This window comes from Ictidomys tridecemlineatus, unplaced genomic scaffold (assembly GCF_052094955.1).
Source record: "Ictidomys tridecemlineatus isolate mIctTri1 unplaced genomic scaffold, mIctTri1.hap1 Scaffold_58, whole genome shotgun sequence".
Lineage (NCBI taxonomy): Eukaryota > Metazoa > Chordata > Mammalia > Rodentia > Sciuridae > Ictidomys > Ictidomys tridecemlineatus.
In genome coordinates, this window is record NW_027523917.1 from 613,991 (window position 1) to 630,428 (window position 16,438).

At 46.3% G+C, this 16,438-nt stretch overlaps 1 protein-coding gene across 7 annotated transcripts in view; it reads right to left on the reverse strand.

Annotated features, from left to right (window-relative positions):
• LOC144374108 (transport and Golgi organization protein 1 homolog) overlaps nucleotides 1-5,126 on the reverse strand; it is a 134,633-nt gene extending 129,507 nt beyond the window's left edge. For 3 of the 7 annotated variants that reach the window (XM_078037059.1, XM_078037051.1, XM_078037055.1), the window contains exons 1-2: nucleotides 4,837-5,124; nucleotides 2,199-2,321 (exon numbers count right to left, since the gene is read on the reverse strand). The gene's annotated coding sequence lies outside the window, so the exon portion shown is untranslated. Of the gene's footprint in view, nucleotides 1-2,198; nucleotides 2,322-3,629; nucleotides 3,652-4,836 lie in introns of those variants that run through there. The other 4 variants (XM_078037057.1, XM_078037058.1, XM_078037060.1 and 1 more) reach the window with 4 other exon arrangements.
• Between the last annotated feature and the right edge of the window lie 11,312 nt (nucleotides 5,127-16,438).

Genomic DNA, 16,438 nt, shown 5'->3' on the forward strand with positions numbered 1-16,438 from the left:
TCTTGTATTATCTGGATTAGACTTGAAGAAAACAATATTAATATTGTTGGCAATCAGTTTTACCATCTCTAATTTTCCTGATGATCAAGCCACATTCCTACATCTCTGATTACACTGATGGTATACGGGTATTGTTCTACTTCCTATAAATGTAAAAGGTAAACGCTGTGCCTTCAAGGACAGTTATGCAATGCTCCTAGACAGAATTCCAAAAGTCTGCATCTCTTACAAGAAGATGCCCAATTGTCTAGGCAAATGTTGGCAACCTTGAGGAGTGTTCCTCACACTGGGAGTCTGTGCCTTTGGCAGCCACTGCAACAGACTGAATCTCAATTAGAGGCTTATCATATTGGTACGGAATGGTTTGTGCAGCCTACTAATTGGAAAGCCTGCCTGTCTAGTAAATACTCCACTCTGTGGATTTTGTTTTGTTTGTGGGAGTTGTGGGTGGGGATTTACAAAGGATTGAACTCAGGGGGACTTAACCACTTGAGCCACATCCCCAGCCCTACTTTGCATTTTATTTAGAGACAGGGTCTCACTGAGATGCTTATGCCTCACTGTTGCTGAGGCTGGCTTTGAACTCATAATCCTCCTGCCTCAGATCTCCGAAGCTGCTGGGATCACAGGCATGCGCCACCACACCCCACCACTCTGTGGGTTTAAGACCTAGGTTCTTTGCTCCTCCCCTCCCCTTTGCCAAGCATTTTTGTAAAGCCACATGTCAAGCGCCTATGAATCATAGGTTATTGTCCTTTACTCTAGAAGACACAATGACATAGGAGGAAAAAAATAAGGGTTTCTCCAAGGAATCATGAAAAAAGACACATGAAAGTTTCCTTTCTTAATAAGAAGTACACTAGGTACTGCTCACAGTCTTTACAGAGTTCTAAGTCAAATGGTTTCTGGACAGTGTTATATTGAAAAAAAAGTGATTCAATATTTAGACTTCTATTTAATGTTTTGTGCTTGATTTTTCAACTTTTGATAGAATATATTGGTACCACTCACTCAACATATGATATACAGAATCTACAACATCCAAAAAGAGATACATTAAGATACTAAGAAAGAGTTGGTCTGCTTCTAGATCAATATTACTAATCAGTAGGGAAATGCAAAGCAAAATCATAAAGGGATACCACTTCACACCCATCAGGAAGAACTATCATTTTAAAAAATGAAAATCCTAAGTGAAGACTTAAACAAATTGGAACTCTTGTGCATTGCTGATATGAACGTAAAATGATACTGTCTCTATGGAAGAGTTTGATGGTTCCTCAAAAAGTTAAACATAGAATTACCCTATAATACACCCAAATTAACTGAAAGCAGGGACTCAGATAACTTGTATGCTAATGCTCACTGCTGAATTACCATAATAAGTAAAATGTGGAAACAATCTATCAACAGATGAGTAGATAAAGAAAATAAAGTACACACATACAATGAAATGTTATGCAGACTTAAAAAGGAATAAAATTCTGACACGTTACAACTTGGTTGAAACTTAAAGACATTATATTAAACGAAATAAGCCAAATATAAATTAATAAATATTGTTATGATTCCACTTATAAGAGATATTAGGTCAGGTAAATTCATAGAATCCAAAGGTATTACAGAGGTTACCGGGGATAAGAAAATACAGGAAGTCAAAACTTAATGAGTATAGATCTTTTGTTGGGGATGACAAAAAGGTTCTGAAAATGTGTAATGTGATGAATATTGTATACACTTATGCCAAGTTAAATGGTTAAAATGGCAAATTTAAAAAAAAAAGATAACTGACTTTAAACAAAAGTAATAACAACCTAGGGTAGGCTTACAACACACAAAAAAGTAAAATGTATAACAATAGCAGCATCAAGATAGGAAGAAGAAAAGGGAAGCAAAATATTAAGTTCTTATACTTTAAGTGGCACAGCAAAATATCACTCAAGGGTAGACTGTGATAAGTTAAAGTTATAGCTTACTGCACTAAAATAAAAGACTTAAGTCTAATAAACCAACAAAAGAGATAAAATGAAGCCATAAAACATCAAGAATCAAAATATAGTCTGATCCAAGAATTTATTCCCTAGAGAAATTCCTTGATAAAATGCAATATATATTTTTTTATCATCCAGTGAAAGGTTTATTAAAACTTAATCAGAGGTATAATTAAATCAATGAAAGTAAATGGCAAAAGCACTCACTGCCCAGACTGGTGAGGTAAAACCCAGAATTGCAGCCTTAGCTCCATCGGCAACATACGGAATGATATTTTCTCCTAGAGGTGTATCTCTAAACAAGGCTCTGAGGATATTCAAAGCATGAACCTAGGACAAGAAGTTCAAAATTAGCTGTGGGTTAATAACTATGGTGATTCTAAATCTGTATATAAAATTACAAGAAGAAAGTAATAATATGCAAATGAAACAGTAGATTTAATAAAATAATAATTGATAAAAATAATTTTTAGACATTAGTAAGAACAATGTAATAAAAAAATTTGATCCAACGAACCTATAAGGAATCCTGAATCTAACAAACACATTCTTTTCAAGGAACATTTATTCTTTAAAATGGCCTCAAACAAGGAACATTTATTTTTTAAAATGGCCTCAAATATAGGATTTCATTTTTATAACATTAAAGTAAAAGGTAAAACTAAAGTGTTAGAAATTAGGATTTTGGTTACTGTCAGGGAAACAGTGCTGATTAGAAGAGAACATGAAGGGGCCTTGGTGTCCTAGAAAAGTTCTGCTTCTTTCTTGTTACACAAATGTGATCACTTTGTGAAGCTGTAATGACTTGCACACTGTATATTATAATTAAATCTAAAAATGCATTTAAAATATGACAGGGACAGCATGAGAAAGGAAGAACATAAGCCAATCTCAATTATGAACCCAGTGAGAAGCATAAATGTATATCCTTTCTAAAGAAAATTTAATAATGTATAAAAACATGTCAAAGTTGAGTTCATTCTCAGTATGCAAATATATTATATTTAAAAATCAGCATAAGTGCTGGGAATGTAGTTCACTGGTACAGCAATTGCCTAGCGTGTACAAGGCCCTTCAATCCCCAGCATTGAAAACTACAACAAAAAGAGTAACATGTAATTCATGATATTTGAAAATTCTAGGGAAAAACCAAACGTATTTATCTCAAATGATGCAGGAAAGCACTCAACAATTGTTTTTTTTTTAATCAGATAAAGGACAGATTAAAAATTTCAACAAATAACAACAACATAAAGATGCCTGCTCTATTTCTAGCAAAATTGTGCTACAGGTTCCAGCAGCAAAATAAGATAAATAAAAATTTTTAAAAGACTAAGCATTAGAAAGCTAACAAACTTAGGATTACCTACTAGGGATACAATTATCTATAAAGAAAATCCTAAGAATTTATAGATAATTCATTAGTTGTATTATAGCAGTTCAGGTAAGTTGCTAAACATAAGTACAACAATCACCAAAAAATCAATTTCATTCTCACAGAGAACACATAATATAAGATTTTGAAATATCATTTATAAGAAAAATATATAGAAATAAATCTCATAAAAGATTCATAAGACTTTTATGAGGAAAATATATGCATTCCTACCCACAGGTATGAGAATTTCTGTTGCTTACCAGCACCTTGGTATTATGAGACCTTTACAGTTTTTACTTTTCTGTATGAAATGGTTCGGACTCGGGGGGCCAGAGGCTGCACGATGCTGCGGGGCAGTGGGCAGCGCGGGCGGGCCAGGGGTCAGCGGGACCCGGGGACCGGGGGACTGGAGACCTGGCGCGGGAGCGCGGCTTGGGCGGGCAGGGGGCTCCGGCGCAGGGGGAGGATGCGCGGGCGGAGGGGCTCTGCCACCCGCGCCAGGTTGGTGCGCGGAATGCTGGGAGCCGCGCCAGGGCGGGGGGAAGGGGTCCACGGGGCGGCGGGGGGGGGGGGGGGGGGGGAGGGGTCCGCGGGGCGGGGGGGGGAAGGGGTCCGCGGGGCGGGGGGGGGGAAGGGGTCCGGGGGGCGGGGCGGGGGGGGTTAGGGGTCCGCGGGGCGGGGGGGGGAAGGGGTCCGCGGGGCGGGGGGGGGGGGAAGGGGTCCGCGGGGCGGGGCGGGGGGGAAGGGGTCCGCGGGGCGGCGGGGGGGGAGGGGTCCGCGGGGCGGCGGGGGGGGAGGGGTCCGCGGGGCGGCGGCGAGGGAGGGGTCCGCGGGGCGGCGGCGGGAGGGGTCCGCGGGGCGGCGGCGGGGGGAGGGGTCCGCGGGGCGGCGGGGGGGTAGGGGTCCGCGGGGCGGGGCGGGGGGGAAGGGGTCCGCGGGGCGGCGGGGGGGAGGGGTCCGCGGGGCGGCGGGGGGGGAGGGGTCCGCGGGGCGGCGGCGAGGGAGGGGTCCGCGGGGCGGCGGGCGGGGGGGAGGGGGTCCGCGGGGCGGCGGGGGGGGAGGGGTCCGCGGGGCGGCGGCGGGAGGGGTCCGCGGGGCGGCGGCGGGGGGAGGGGTCCGCGGGGCGGCGGGGGGGAAGGGGTCCGCGGGGCGGGGCGGGGGGGAAGGGGTCCGCGGGGCGGCGGGGGGGGAGGGGTCCGCGGGGCGGCGGGGGGGGAGGGGTCCGCGGGGCGGCGGCGAGGGAGGGGTCCGCGGGGCGGCGGGCGGGGGGGAGGGGTCCGCGGGGCGTCGGGCGGGGGGGAGGGGTCCGCGGGGCGTCGGGCGGGGGGGAGGGGTCCGCGGGGCGGGGGGGAGGGGTCCGCGGGGCGGCGGGCGGGGCCCCGGGGCCGGGCGCGCCGGGCGGGAAGGTGCAGCGGCCTCAGGCGCGCCGCCCGGGTCAGGGTTGGGTCCCGGGAGGCCCCCTCCTACCTATGCCGGGCGCCACGTGGACGGAGTAGAGCAGCAAGGACGAGAGCAAGAAGAAGAAGAGCGCAGCGAAGAGCGAGCGGCGCGGCAGCCACAGCAGCCCCCGGCGGGCGCACATGCTGCAGCCGGGCGGCCGCTCGAGGGCCGGGCCTGCTCCTGCCGCTCCCGTGCGCCGCTGCCCGGCCCTCAGCCGCCGTCTCCGGAGCCTCGCAGGCCGCCGCCGCCGCCGCCGCCGCCTCGCGGATCCCAGCCAACGGCCGCCTCGCGGATCCCAGCCAACGGCCGCCTCGCGGATCCCAGCCAACGGCCGCCTCGCGGATCCCAGCCTACGGCCGCCTCGCGGATCCCAGCCTACGGCCGCCTCGCGGATCCCAGCCTACGGCCGCCGCGGGACGGGCCACATGAAGCGGGCAGGGCCGCGCGGCCTGGAGCAAGCGCAGCGACGGGGGCGGGACGGGCGGTCGCACAGGGGCGGAGGGGCGGGGCCAGCGCCACCGGGCACCGTCGCAAAAGACCCGCGCGCTCGCCACCCGACCCCAGTTGCCCCCGAGGCCGGGCAGCGGCTTTAGGGAGCGTCACTAAATGACGACAGCCCCTCTCCCCGCAGGGTCACCGCCCAGGCTTGCAGGGAGCGTCTCTCAAGAGCCAGCCGGCTTCGCGCTTGGGCTCCTCAAGAAGGGGGCCAAGGGGCCATCTGCAAAGTCTGACCGTCTGATAGCCCACTGCAGCAGAAGAACTGGGATTGTAATGCTTGGGGGGACTCGGCTTTCATTCATTCGTTTATTTATTCATTCAATCAATTCATTATTTATTTATTGGATGCCAGATGCAATTGTTGGTGCTGAGAACAAAACAGATTAAATCTCTTGTCTTATTTGAACTTATATTCATGTGGAGGAGAATAAACGCAAGTCAATCAATAATTATCTGGTACTAATAACAGATATGAGCAAAATAAAACAGGAGGATGTGTTGGCAGCAGGCTACAGTAGACAAGGAAGGTCTCCCTAAGCAGGTGACATCAGCTGAGACCAAGGGTGAGAAAGAGCCAGCCACAAGTGAGGACAGAACAGTGCCACCAGGGGGAACAGCAGGGCAAAGGCCCTGAGGTGGAGAAAGCCCACTCTGGCCCCAGGTTGAACCCAAAGCCAGCAAGTGAAGTAGGAGACCTGTAGACAGGTGCACATCCCATGGAACAGGGAACCAAAGAGGAAACTGACATTGCTATAAGGAGAAGCAAGTCACGCCCTTCCACGCAAAACTGGCCTGACTCTGATGGCAGGCCCTTGACTACTGAGCCGTAAACTGCCTCAGTGGTCTCTCTGGACCCTGCAGCTCATTCTGTAGGCAAATTGGTGCCCTATCCCATCACTTTAGCACGGGACCATAACTAAAGACCAGCCTTGATCCAGAGCACCTCAGAAGGCAGTGAGCAATAGCTAGAGACCCATGGGGAGTGACAGTAGCACCCCACCATCTTCAAGAAGCTCCCAGATGAATCCAAGAGGCAAGTGTCCCCCATGTGGGCACATCTGAAACTAGAGCCCTGTCTTGGAATATGTCAGAAGCCAGGAGTGGGGAACTTTTCAGGGATTCTGTAAGAACCAAAATTAATCCTACTCTATAATTCTAAAGCAATTTGAACTTTTTCCACTGTTAACTTGACCCTTTTAAGGGGAGGCTATAGAGCCAGACTGCCGGGGTTCTTTAACTCCCAGCTCTTCCATTCTTAGCTTGTGACCTTAAGCAAGTTAGTTAAACTCTCTGTACCTTAATACAATGGGAATGTCATGAGTAATGACCATATGAGATTGTTGTGAGGATTTGACTGATACATGCAATGCCTGACACATGGTAAATGCACATGGGTCTCGCCTTATCCAACAGCCCTCGGAAATGGGATGGAGAGAAGAGGCTTTAAAAAGAGAAGCAGAGAATTTTGATTTGGATAGATGTGGGTTCAACTCTCAGCTTGGCCTAAACTTTACTGTGTGACCTTGAGCAAACCTCTTATCTCTCTGAGTTTCTGTTCATTTGTGAAATGCGCCCCACCCCGTGCCACCTACCCCACAGGGATGTGATGTAGATTAGGTGAGGTTAGGGTGGAAAGGCCCTGAACCAAACTTTCTAAACTAATCTGATTTTGAATACTTTTTCTTAAGCCAATATAATAACCCTTTTTAACACCCATGTCTAAGAAATATTTTTAGATGCACAGAAAAGTTTTAACTTTTAAGAACAATACAAGGGCTGGGGATGTGGCTCAAGCGGTAGCGCGCTCGCCTGGCATGCGTTCGGCCCGGGTTCGATCCTCAGCACCACATACAAACAAAGATGTGTCCGCCGAAAACTAAAAAATAAATATTAAAATTCTCTGTGTGTGTGTGTGTGTCTCTCTCTTTAAAAAAAAGAAAAAAAGAACAATACAACACATTTGGACACTCTCCACCTGAATTCAACAATTGTTATCCTTGCTGGCTGCGATGGCACATGCCTATAATCCCAGCAAGTCTGGAGGCTGAGACAGGAGGATCACAAATTTGAGGCCAACCTAGGTAATTTAGCAAGACCCTGTCTCAAAACTTAAAAATAAATAAATAAAAAGGATAAAGCTTGGTGGTACAGTGCCTGCCTCTGGGTTCAATTTCCAGTGGGGGAAGGGGGGCAGGAAGAACAAGTAAATTAGCAATCGTATCATATCCTTATAATTTCTGGTCTATTCTGGAGGCCTTGACAAGGAGGCCTTGCTACATCCAGACTAAATACTGATGACCAACCTCTGTTACATCTCTCCCTCTTTTTCTTCCTGTTTGGCAGTACTGGGGACTGATCCAGGAGCTGAACTGTATCCCTAGCTCTTTTTATCTTATTTTATTTTATTTTGAGCCAGGGTCTGACTGGCCTCAAACTTGCAATCCTCCTGCCTCTATCTCCTGAGTAGCTAGAATTACAGGTTACTTTTTTTTTAATGGAAGAAGGGAGAAAAAAGATATCGGGGTCCCTGTCTCAATTCCCCCCATCATGCTCCTTTTTCATCTCCAAGTTAAGTTTCCAGCTCACCTGGGTATTCGTTTTTCATTCATTCCTTCCCTGGACTGCTCAATCCCTCCGTCAAACAGACTTGAATTCTGCTTCCTGCTCGAGTGTTACCTCTCCCAAGACTTTCCTCCAAGGGAGCTTCCCTGTCCCCAGCCTCTCTGTCCATCCCTGGCCCGTCTGTGGCATTTTTCATCCCCTGGCATCGTATGGTCCATGCATGTATTCACTTGTTCGTTTTTCTGTCTCCCAGATCAGAAACTACATTCCCCAAGGGCAGGGATTTTGTTTCATTTTCTGCCATATTCTTGCATGTTACACAGTGTCCAGAGCCAGTAGGTGCTCAATAATTGTTGAACAAATGCTGGAAAGACACCAGATGTGTTTTGAGCGCATGCTGGGCCTGACAGGGGCAGAGATGACTAAGTGAAGGTTCCTGTAGTCCTGCTGTGGGATGACAGGGAGGTGAGCAAGCTGGGACAAGGAGGTGAAGGCAGGACTCATTGTAGCTGGCTTTAGGGAAGGCAACCTGAGAAATTCTAGACTGACTTTGAAGGGACATGAGACAGATTTGCTCAAGGGGCAGTGACGGAGGCACCTGGCTGGCTGCAGCAGCTGGTTCCTGCAAGAAACAGGAAAAGGTGAGGACTGAGACTGGAAGACCTTGACCCTGGAGCTCAGCAGGCCCCTGGAGCCAGCCATATCTGGTGATCAACCGGTCCTACCTCCTCCTGGCCTTCCTCTTTCATTCACACCAGCTTCATCTCCTGGACCTTCATTTGCACAACTATAAAATGGAGATCCTATAGTTCCTTGCCTTAGAGTTGCCAAGAGGATTCGGGAAAGAGTCCCTCCAGTTCCTGGCATGTAACAGTGCTCAATCCACGGGAGCCTTGCTGTTCTTACACTGTTTCCTGTGAGCTGTACAGAGCCCTTGGAGGTTCTGGAGCAGGGGAATGGCCTAAAGAAAGGGAGGCCCCTGAGTAGATCTCAGGAGAGCATAGTTGAGCCTCCTGTGCTTCTAACCGCCCAGCTGCAGGTTAGCCCAAGCCAAACACAAAAAGAAGGATCCAGCCTAAAGGTAAAAATCATAAGTATCACCTTGCCCTGCTCACCCCTTCCGACTCTCCTACAGCAGGTCCCAGGCCCACGCCCTGAGGAAGCCATTGCATAATCCATAAACATGCAGGAGTAAGATAACATCACAGAGCAGAGACTATCAGTTCAAACTCCAGGAGCAGCAGCAGATAAAGAGCACAAGCATGCATATAACTGCAGCCATCAAAGGCTCCCAGTGCCAAGAACTCCTAAAGGCTGAGCAGTGGTTGACCCTGAGATTCACCCTGGTAGCCTAAAGCTGAGCTATGGCTAATCAGTCACTCTCAGGAGAAATGAGACTCAGAGCAGAAGGGACACTTATCACTTCCTGTCAGCAGCTATAAAAGTCAGTGAGTCCTATGCCATTCTTTTCTCTCTACCAAATAACCATCATGTTCTACAGAGCAGCTGAGTTCTAGAATGAAAAGGAATCCTCCAACTGCCTTGAACTAGTGATGAACTCATAGCGTGAACAAGAAAGAAAACATTGTTTTAAGCTTTAGATATCAGGGCTGTTTGTTACTGCAGCATAACCTGGCCTATCCTAACTGAATATAAATTTACTCTTCTGCAACTTGCTTTCTCTTGACATCATTTCTGTAACATGTATCCATAATGATACATGAAAATTGAGTTTATTTATTTCTACTGCTATATAATATTTTATCATATAACTAGGTCACACTTTTTTAAAAATCATTTTTCTGATGAGGTCTATTTAAGTCATTTACAATTTTTTGCTTAGTTTTCTTTTTTTTTTTTAAAGAGAGAGAATTTTTTTAATATTGGCTGTTCTGATAAAATTTTATTTACAAAGACAAGTGGTGGGCCAGATTTGCCCAGAGGTGATTGTTTGCTGAGCCTCGCTTTAGAGGATGAGCCTTTATTTCATGAAAGTATTTACAATAGGTTATTGTACTTAGTAAATATCGATTTTCTGTTTTGTCTTTAAAATTATTTTTATAAACTACCACCCTTCAGTTTATTTGATCTATTTCTCTTACCAGATTAAGCTTCTTCAAATATAATTTGTTTGTTTTGTTTTTGGTGCTGGGGATCGAACCCAAGGCCTTGTGCATGCAAGGCTAGCACTCTACCAACGGAGCTAGCCAGCCCCAAGCTTCTTCAAATATAATTTGCATCACATCATTCTTCTACCTCAAAACATTGGTGGCTCTTTATAGTCTGTAGAACTATTCCTAACCTTCATTTGGTCTTTAAGACCCTCCATGATCTGGCCACGCACTTTGTATCCTCTGCTTCTCTCCAACATGTAATAGAGCACACCCATGGCCCATGTCTGCTCTCTTCCTCCAGCCCTCCTGAGGACTTCAAGATTTTATACTGAAGAATGTCCTTAAGTAACAGCCTGTGATTCTACACCACCAGGAGACCAGTCAGCATTTCGGGAGTCTCTCCATGGTTGGGGGCTCAGTCAGCATTTCAGGAGTTCCTACAAGGTTGGGGGCTCAGTCAGGGTTCCCAGAGCACATATGTGGGAGAGAGCTCAATCAGCCTCCCATAATTCCACACAGAAGGGGTTTCTGCTAACATTCCAAGTCCACACAGATGAGGAAGCTCTGAAGATGTTCCATCATGATAAGGAAAGCGGTTCTGTGGATGTTCCATGATTTCCTACCCAGGCAGGCAGTCTGCAAACAGAACAAAACTCAAGGCACAAGAAGGGGCTCTGCAAACATCCCATGATTAACTGTTCTTCAAAATTCTATATACAAGAAGAAGAAGTTGTTTTACGACCCCCAAATTCTATCCTCAGGAAGTACTCAGGAATGTTTTGTGATTTCATAATGAGGAGGCTTTATTGTATTTCATAGTTCTACAGACAGAGACCGGCTGTGGAGACCTTTTGTCAAAGCAGATTCCACACTGCGATCCTAAGACAGGAGAGAACTACTCACAATGAACAACTCTGCCAAGAGGAAGGTGTTCATTTGCTCGACTCTTTTAGATCTGGGATCCCATGGTATGAACCTGGTGGACTCTGTGTGCGTTCAGGATGCGAGAGATAGGAGGCCATTCTCTAAATATGCCCCTCACCAGAGGAGGAGGCTAACCAACAGGCCATGGCTGTACTCAAAATCTGAAAGTCTGCAAATATCCTGTGGTTTTATCTGTACATAGAAGGGGGTTCAGACCCCATTCCAAGATCTTACACAGATGAAGGGGTCCAGCAAGATTCCTTGATTCTGCCAAGGGGAGAAAGAATCTCTGCAATATCCACTTACTCTGTATAAAGGGTTTTGGAAGCAGCCCATGATTTTAAACCCAGGAAGGTGCTTGGGGAATCCTTGGCGTTTCTGTGGCTATCAGGATCTTGGTCAGTCTGGTCTGATGAACGTTGGTGGCTGGACCGTTTCACCATCAGACTCCATAAGTCAGAGCCTGACTGTGTGAACATTTCAAGGACACATAAAGATATGGGAGACCTGGAGACCAAGACTGACTCAAAAAAAAAAAAAAAAAAAAACCAAAACACTGTAAAATTGAAACTAACCAATGTTTAATTAAAATGTCTACAAAATGTAGTATCAATCAACTGCCTCTGGATTCAGATGATTGTATCTAATTGCACCTATTGACAACGTGAAGAGGCAATTTTCTTAGGCTTAATAGGATGTGGTAGGGACTTCAAAGTAATGCGAGGGGCCCAGGAAGATCCTGAAATGGCCCTAGAGGAGGAAGCTGCAGGCAAGTTTCCATGGGAAGTTCCCATTTTGAAGCCACCCATGGCCCCTTCTCCAACCCAGTCCCTGAGAGCTGACAACCCAAAGCCAAGCCCAGTTCATTCACCACCGAGTGACTCTCGGGAGATGGACCGAGCTCCAGATAGCACCCAGCTTCGAGGAAAGGCCATCCCTGTGGCCACAGTGGAAGCCGATTGGCCAAGGACAGTATGCTGTGGCAGGTGTCTGAAGGAATCAGATATTGTCACGGTCTCAGGAAGGAGCAACAGCTGTTTCAGCTTCTCTTTCCCTTTCCCCACAAGTGTCCCACGAGTCCCGGGGGAGGGCTCTGAGCCAGCCAGAGCATTGAAATGGGGCCAGAGTGGGGAGTTATAGCCCAACTAAGCCCCAGGGTCACAAGCGGGAATGAAGGCTGTTGATCAAAGGCAGGGAAAGAGAATCGAGTCCAGGGTCTTAACATCCCAGAGCCCAGCCACCATCCATCAAACCCACATGACAGCGAATACAATTCTGGCCTTAGCTCGAGGTCTGTAGAGAAGAAAGCTTTTCCTCTACCCATCTGAGGCTCCTCACTGGACGCTTTAAACTAGACCAGTCAAGATGAACTAACAAGAAGCAGGAACACAAGCTCATTAACGTGTACGCAGGAGCTCCCAGTGCTGTTGACCTCAGGGGTGAGTGGAACTTGGGCTTCAGTGACAACATGTGCTAAACATAGAACAAAGGGCTTGGGGGCTACTGGGGGGGTGAGGGGAGGCAATTTACAGGAAAGTGACTAAATTTCCTCTATCCATGTAAATTTCCTCTACAAAAGGAAAATGTGGTTCCTATTTTTAAGCTTTTCTGATGGTTCTCAGTGACCTTTAACTCAGAATATCCATATGCCAAAGAAGTGCCAAAGCCAATGCTTGGCACCAGAATCACGAGGCACTCACAGCTTTGTAGGTTCAAACAGCAATTCTTTATTCCAGCTCTCACACAGCCTCCATGCAGGTCCAGGGGCAAACGCGTTCTACCGTCTCCCGCCCAATTCACCTACTCCACGAGGCTCTCTCCAAATCCCATTTTAATCTCACGAGAACTCCATGGGAACAAGCAACAGGAACACCCTAATCCCAGCAATAATCTTCAACTTCCAACTTCCCTAAAACCCATTATCTTAAACTGGCAACGCCTTAAACTCAAGGAGCCGGTTACTTCCTCAAACCTGATCAGCTCTAAACCCGGATCTGCCTTGGTCCTTGAGCAAGGTCACCTCATTAAAGCATGCATGCAATGTTCCATCGAATGTCCTCTAAGCAGCATGGGGTACGCTTGGCAAGGAAATTTCGATGCGTCATTCCTACTTGGTAATGGCCCTCAGCAAAGAAGCACATTTCAAGTGGCATATTCTGGTACCCCCCAGGCCCGAGGATGGGAAGAGGCGATTGCTGTTGCTTCTCAAGTTTTTAAACCATGCGCCCTTTTATGGAATATAAGAGCATCTTACAGATTCCTCTGGCATCATTAATGCAATTTTATTGTCTAGCTAGGGTTATGCTAAATTGCCCAGGAGGGTCTTGAACTTACCTCCTGCCTGGGCCTCCCAAGTAGCTGGGATTATAGGCACACACACCACCAAGCCCACCACATTATACTTTTAAAAATTTTGTCTTCAAAAGCTCTGAGATGATTTAAGGAAGGCAAATCCAGAATATCTTTAAATTAACTGAGACAGAAAGAAATTTGTTTGTTTTTGTTTGTTCGTGGTGCTGGAGCTAAGCAAGTGCTATACCCCTGAGCTGTACCCCACTCCAAGAAAGGAATTTCTTAAACCAGGCACAAAGAACATAAACTATGAGGGGAAGAATAGTACACTTGTCTACATCAGAGTTCAATATTCCAGCCAGGTGAGGTGGCACAAGTCTGTAACAGCTACTCAGGAGGCTGAGGCAGGAGAATCGCAAGTTCAAGGCCAGCCTGGGTAATTTAGGAAGACTCTGTCTCAAAATAAAAAATATAAAAAGAGCTGGGATGTAGTTCGGTGGTAAAGCACTCATAGATTCAATCTCCAGTACCTACCCCTTCCAAAGAGAGAGAGAGAGAGAGAGAGAGAGAGAGAGAGAGAGAGAGATGAAGAGAAAGCATCAGTCCAATCACAAATAATAAAGGATTTCAAAAGGAATTTTGTTGAGACTAGGAAACCCAAAGGGCTCATCATCGTATAAAAAGTTGCTACCACTCAGAAGTATTCAGAGAAATGTGCTTAAAAACATAATGAGATACCAGCTCACATCTAGAGATTGACAGAAACTCTGCTTCTAGAAATGTGCTCCAAAGAAACTCTGGCCAAGTGAGCAGAGAAGAGCCATAGAGGGGGGCTGGGGGTGTGGCTCAAGTGGTAGCGCGCTCACCTGGCATGCGTGCGGCCTGGCCCGGGTTCAATCCTCAGCACTACATACCAACAAAGATGTTGTGTCCGCCGAGAACTAAAAAATAAATATTAAAAATTCTCTCTCACTCTCTTTTTTTTTTTAGAGAGAGAGAGAGAATTTTTTTTAATATTTATTTTTTAGTTCTCGGCAGACACAACATCTTTGTTGGTATGTGGTGCTGAGGATCGAACCCGGGCCACACGCATGCCAGGTGAGTGTGCTACCGCTTGAGCCACATCCCCAGCCCTCTCTCTCACTCTCTCTTTAAAAAAAAAAAAAGAGCCATAGAGGGCTGCCCCCCCTCACCCCACCCCCCCTCCTCACCCCACCCCCCCCTTCCCCCCCGCACAGGGTTGAGCTCCACAGTAAAAACTGCAGGCAGCTGAAATCCCATCCCTGGGGAATGGTGAATGAAATATGGGTTGGTCACTTGGTGGCACACCACGCAGCAGTTACAATGAATGAATTAGAACTTCCTGTGTGTCAGTAATTGATATTTATAATGTTATGAGAAAAGAGGGGGCTCAAAACGAGACATGAGATGCACAGCGGGGTGACATTGGCTGGCCTGGCACACACCAACAATGGAACCATCAATATTAGAGGAAAAAATGAAAGAAGGCCCAGCCCTAGCTTTGCCTGGCTCGCCTGCCTGCACCTCTTCCCCACCTTGTTCACACAGCGATGCTGTGCACAAAGGAAAGCAGGGCCCGGGTTGGGAGGCAGTTCAGGGGTAGAGCTCATGCTTACCATGCCAGGGCTGCCGCAACCCCAGCAGGACACCAGAAACTAAAGTAAAAAGTATCAAAAAATTAGAACCTTCCTGCCCTGCTGGGGGGAAATGTAACAACATCATGGAGCTACTTTGGAAAATAAACTAGTGCTTGTCAAACAGTTAAAATCAGCTACCCTGACTGCCATTCTGCTCCTAGGTGTAGACCCAAGAGAAATGGAAACTCACGTCCACAGAAAAACCATACACGAGAGTTGAGAGTAGCATTGGATATCACAGCCAAAAAGTGGAAGGAAGTCAAATATCTATTGACTTCAGGCACCGTGGCCGAGGCCTGTGATCCCAGCGACTCAGGAGGCTGAGGCAGGAGGATTGAAAGTTCAAAGCTAGCCTCAGCAAAAAGCAAGGTGCTAAGCAACTCAGTGAGACCCTGTCTCTAAATAAAATACAAAATAGGGCTGGGGGTGTGGCTCAGTGGTCGGGGTGCCCCTGAGTTCAATCCCTAGTACCAAAAAACAAAACAAAAACATAAAACCAAATATCCATTGACTGATGAACAGATAAATGTGTTATTTCAGTGTAAAGGAATAATATTCAGCCAAAAAGAAAAAGAAAGAAAAAAAGAAGAAGAAAAAGAAAGAAAGAAAAGAAAGAAAGAAAGAAAGAAAGAAAGAAAGAAAGAAAGAAAGAAAGAAAGAAAGAAGAAAGAAAGAAAGAACTGACACATGCTACTATGGGAATGATCTTGGAAGCTTTATGCTGGGTGAAAGAAGACACAGATTGTGTGAGTCCATTTAAGGCAATGTACAGAATCTGCAAATCTATAGATAGTAGTCGTCTAGGGATGGGGGATGCAGGGAGGTGGGGGGGCTGCTAACGGGTGTGGGGTTTCTTGGGGGGGGTGATGCAAATGTTCTAAACTTGATTGTTCTAAACTTGATGGTGGTTGCACAACTCTGTGAATTCACTAAAAAGCATTGAATCCTATGTTTATTTATTTTTTAATTGTATATTTTAAGTGGATTCATTGTATACTATGGGTAATGTTTCTCAATAACATTTATATATATATATGTGTGTGTGTGTGTGTGTGTGTGTGTGTGTGTATAGATAGAGAGAGAAAGAGAGAGAGATTGTGTGTGTTAAATCCAGTTTAAATAAATCAATTTCCACACTTATTTTTTAGTTGTTGATGGATCTTTATTTTATTTGCTTATTTATGTGTGGTGCTATGAACCGAACCCAGTGCCTCACACATATAAGGCAAGTGCTCTATTGCTGAGCTTCAACTCCTGCCCCATCCCACACTTATTTTTTATTGAACTGATTCCCATCTCTACAAGTCTCTCATGACACACACACACACACACACACACACACACACACACACACAAACACAGCTAACCACTATTGTTCATTTCTCTTTTTTTAATTTCTTTTTAGTTGTTGGTGGACACAATATCTTTATTTCATTTTTTTAATGTGGTGCTAAGTTTCGAACCCAATGCCTCACATGTGCTAAGTGAGCACTCTACCACTGAGCCACAGCCCCACCCCACTATTGTTCATTTCTTGTCGATTTTTCCAGAGTTTTCATGCATATAAAAGTAAATATAAGA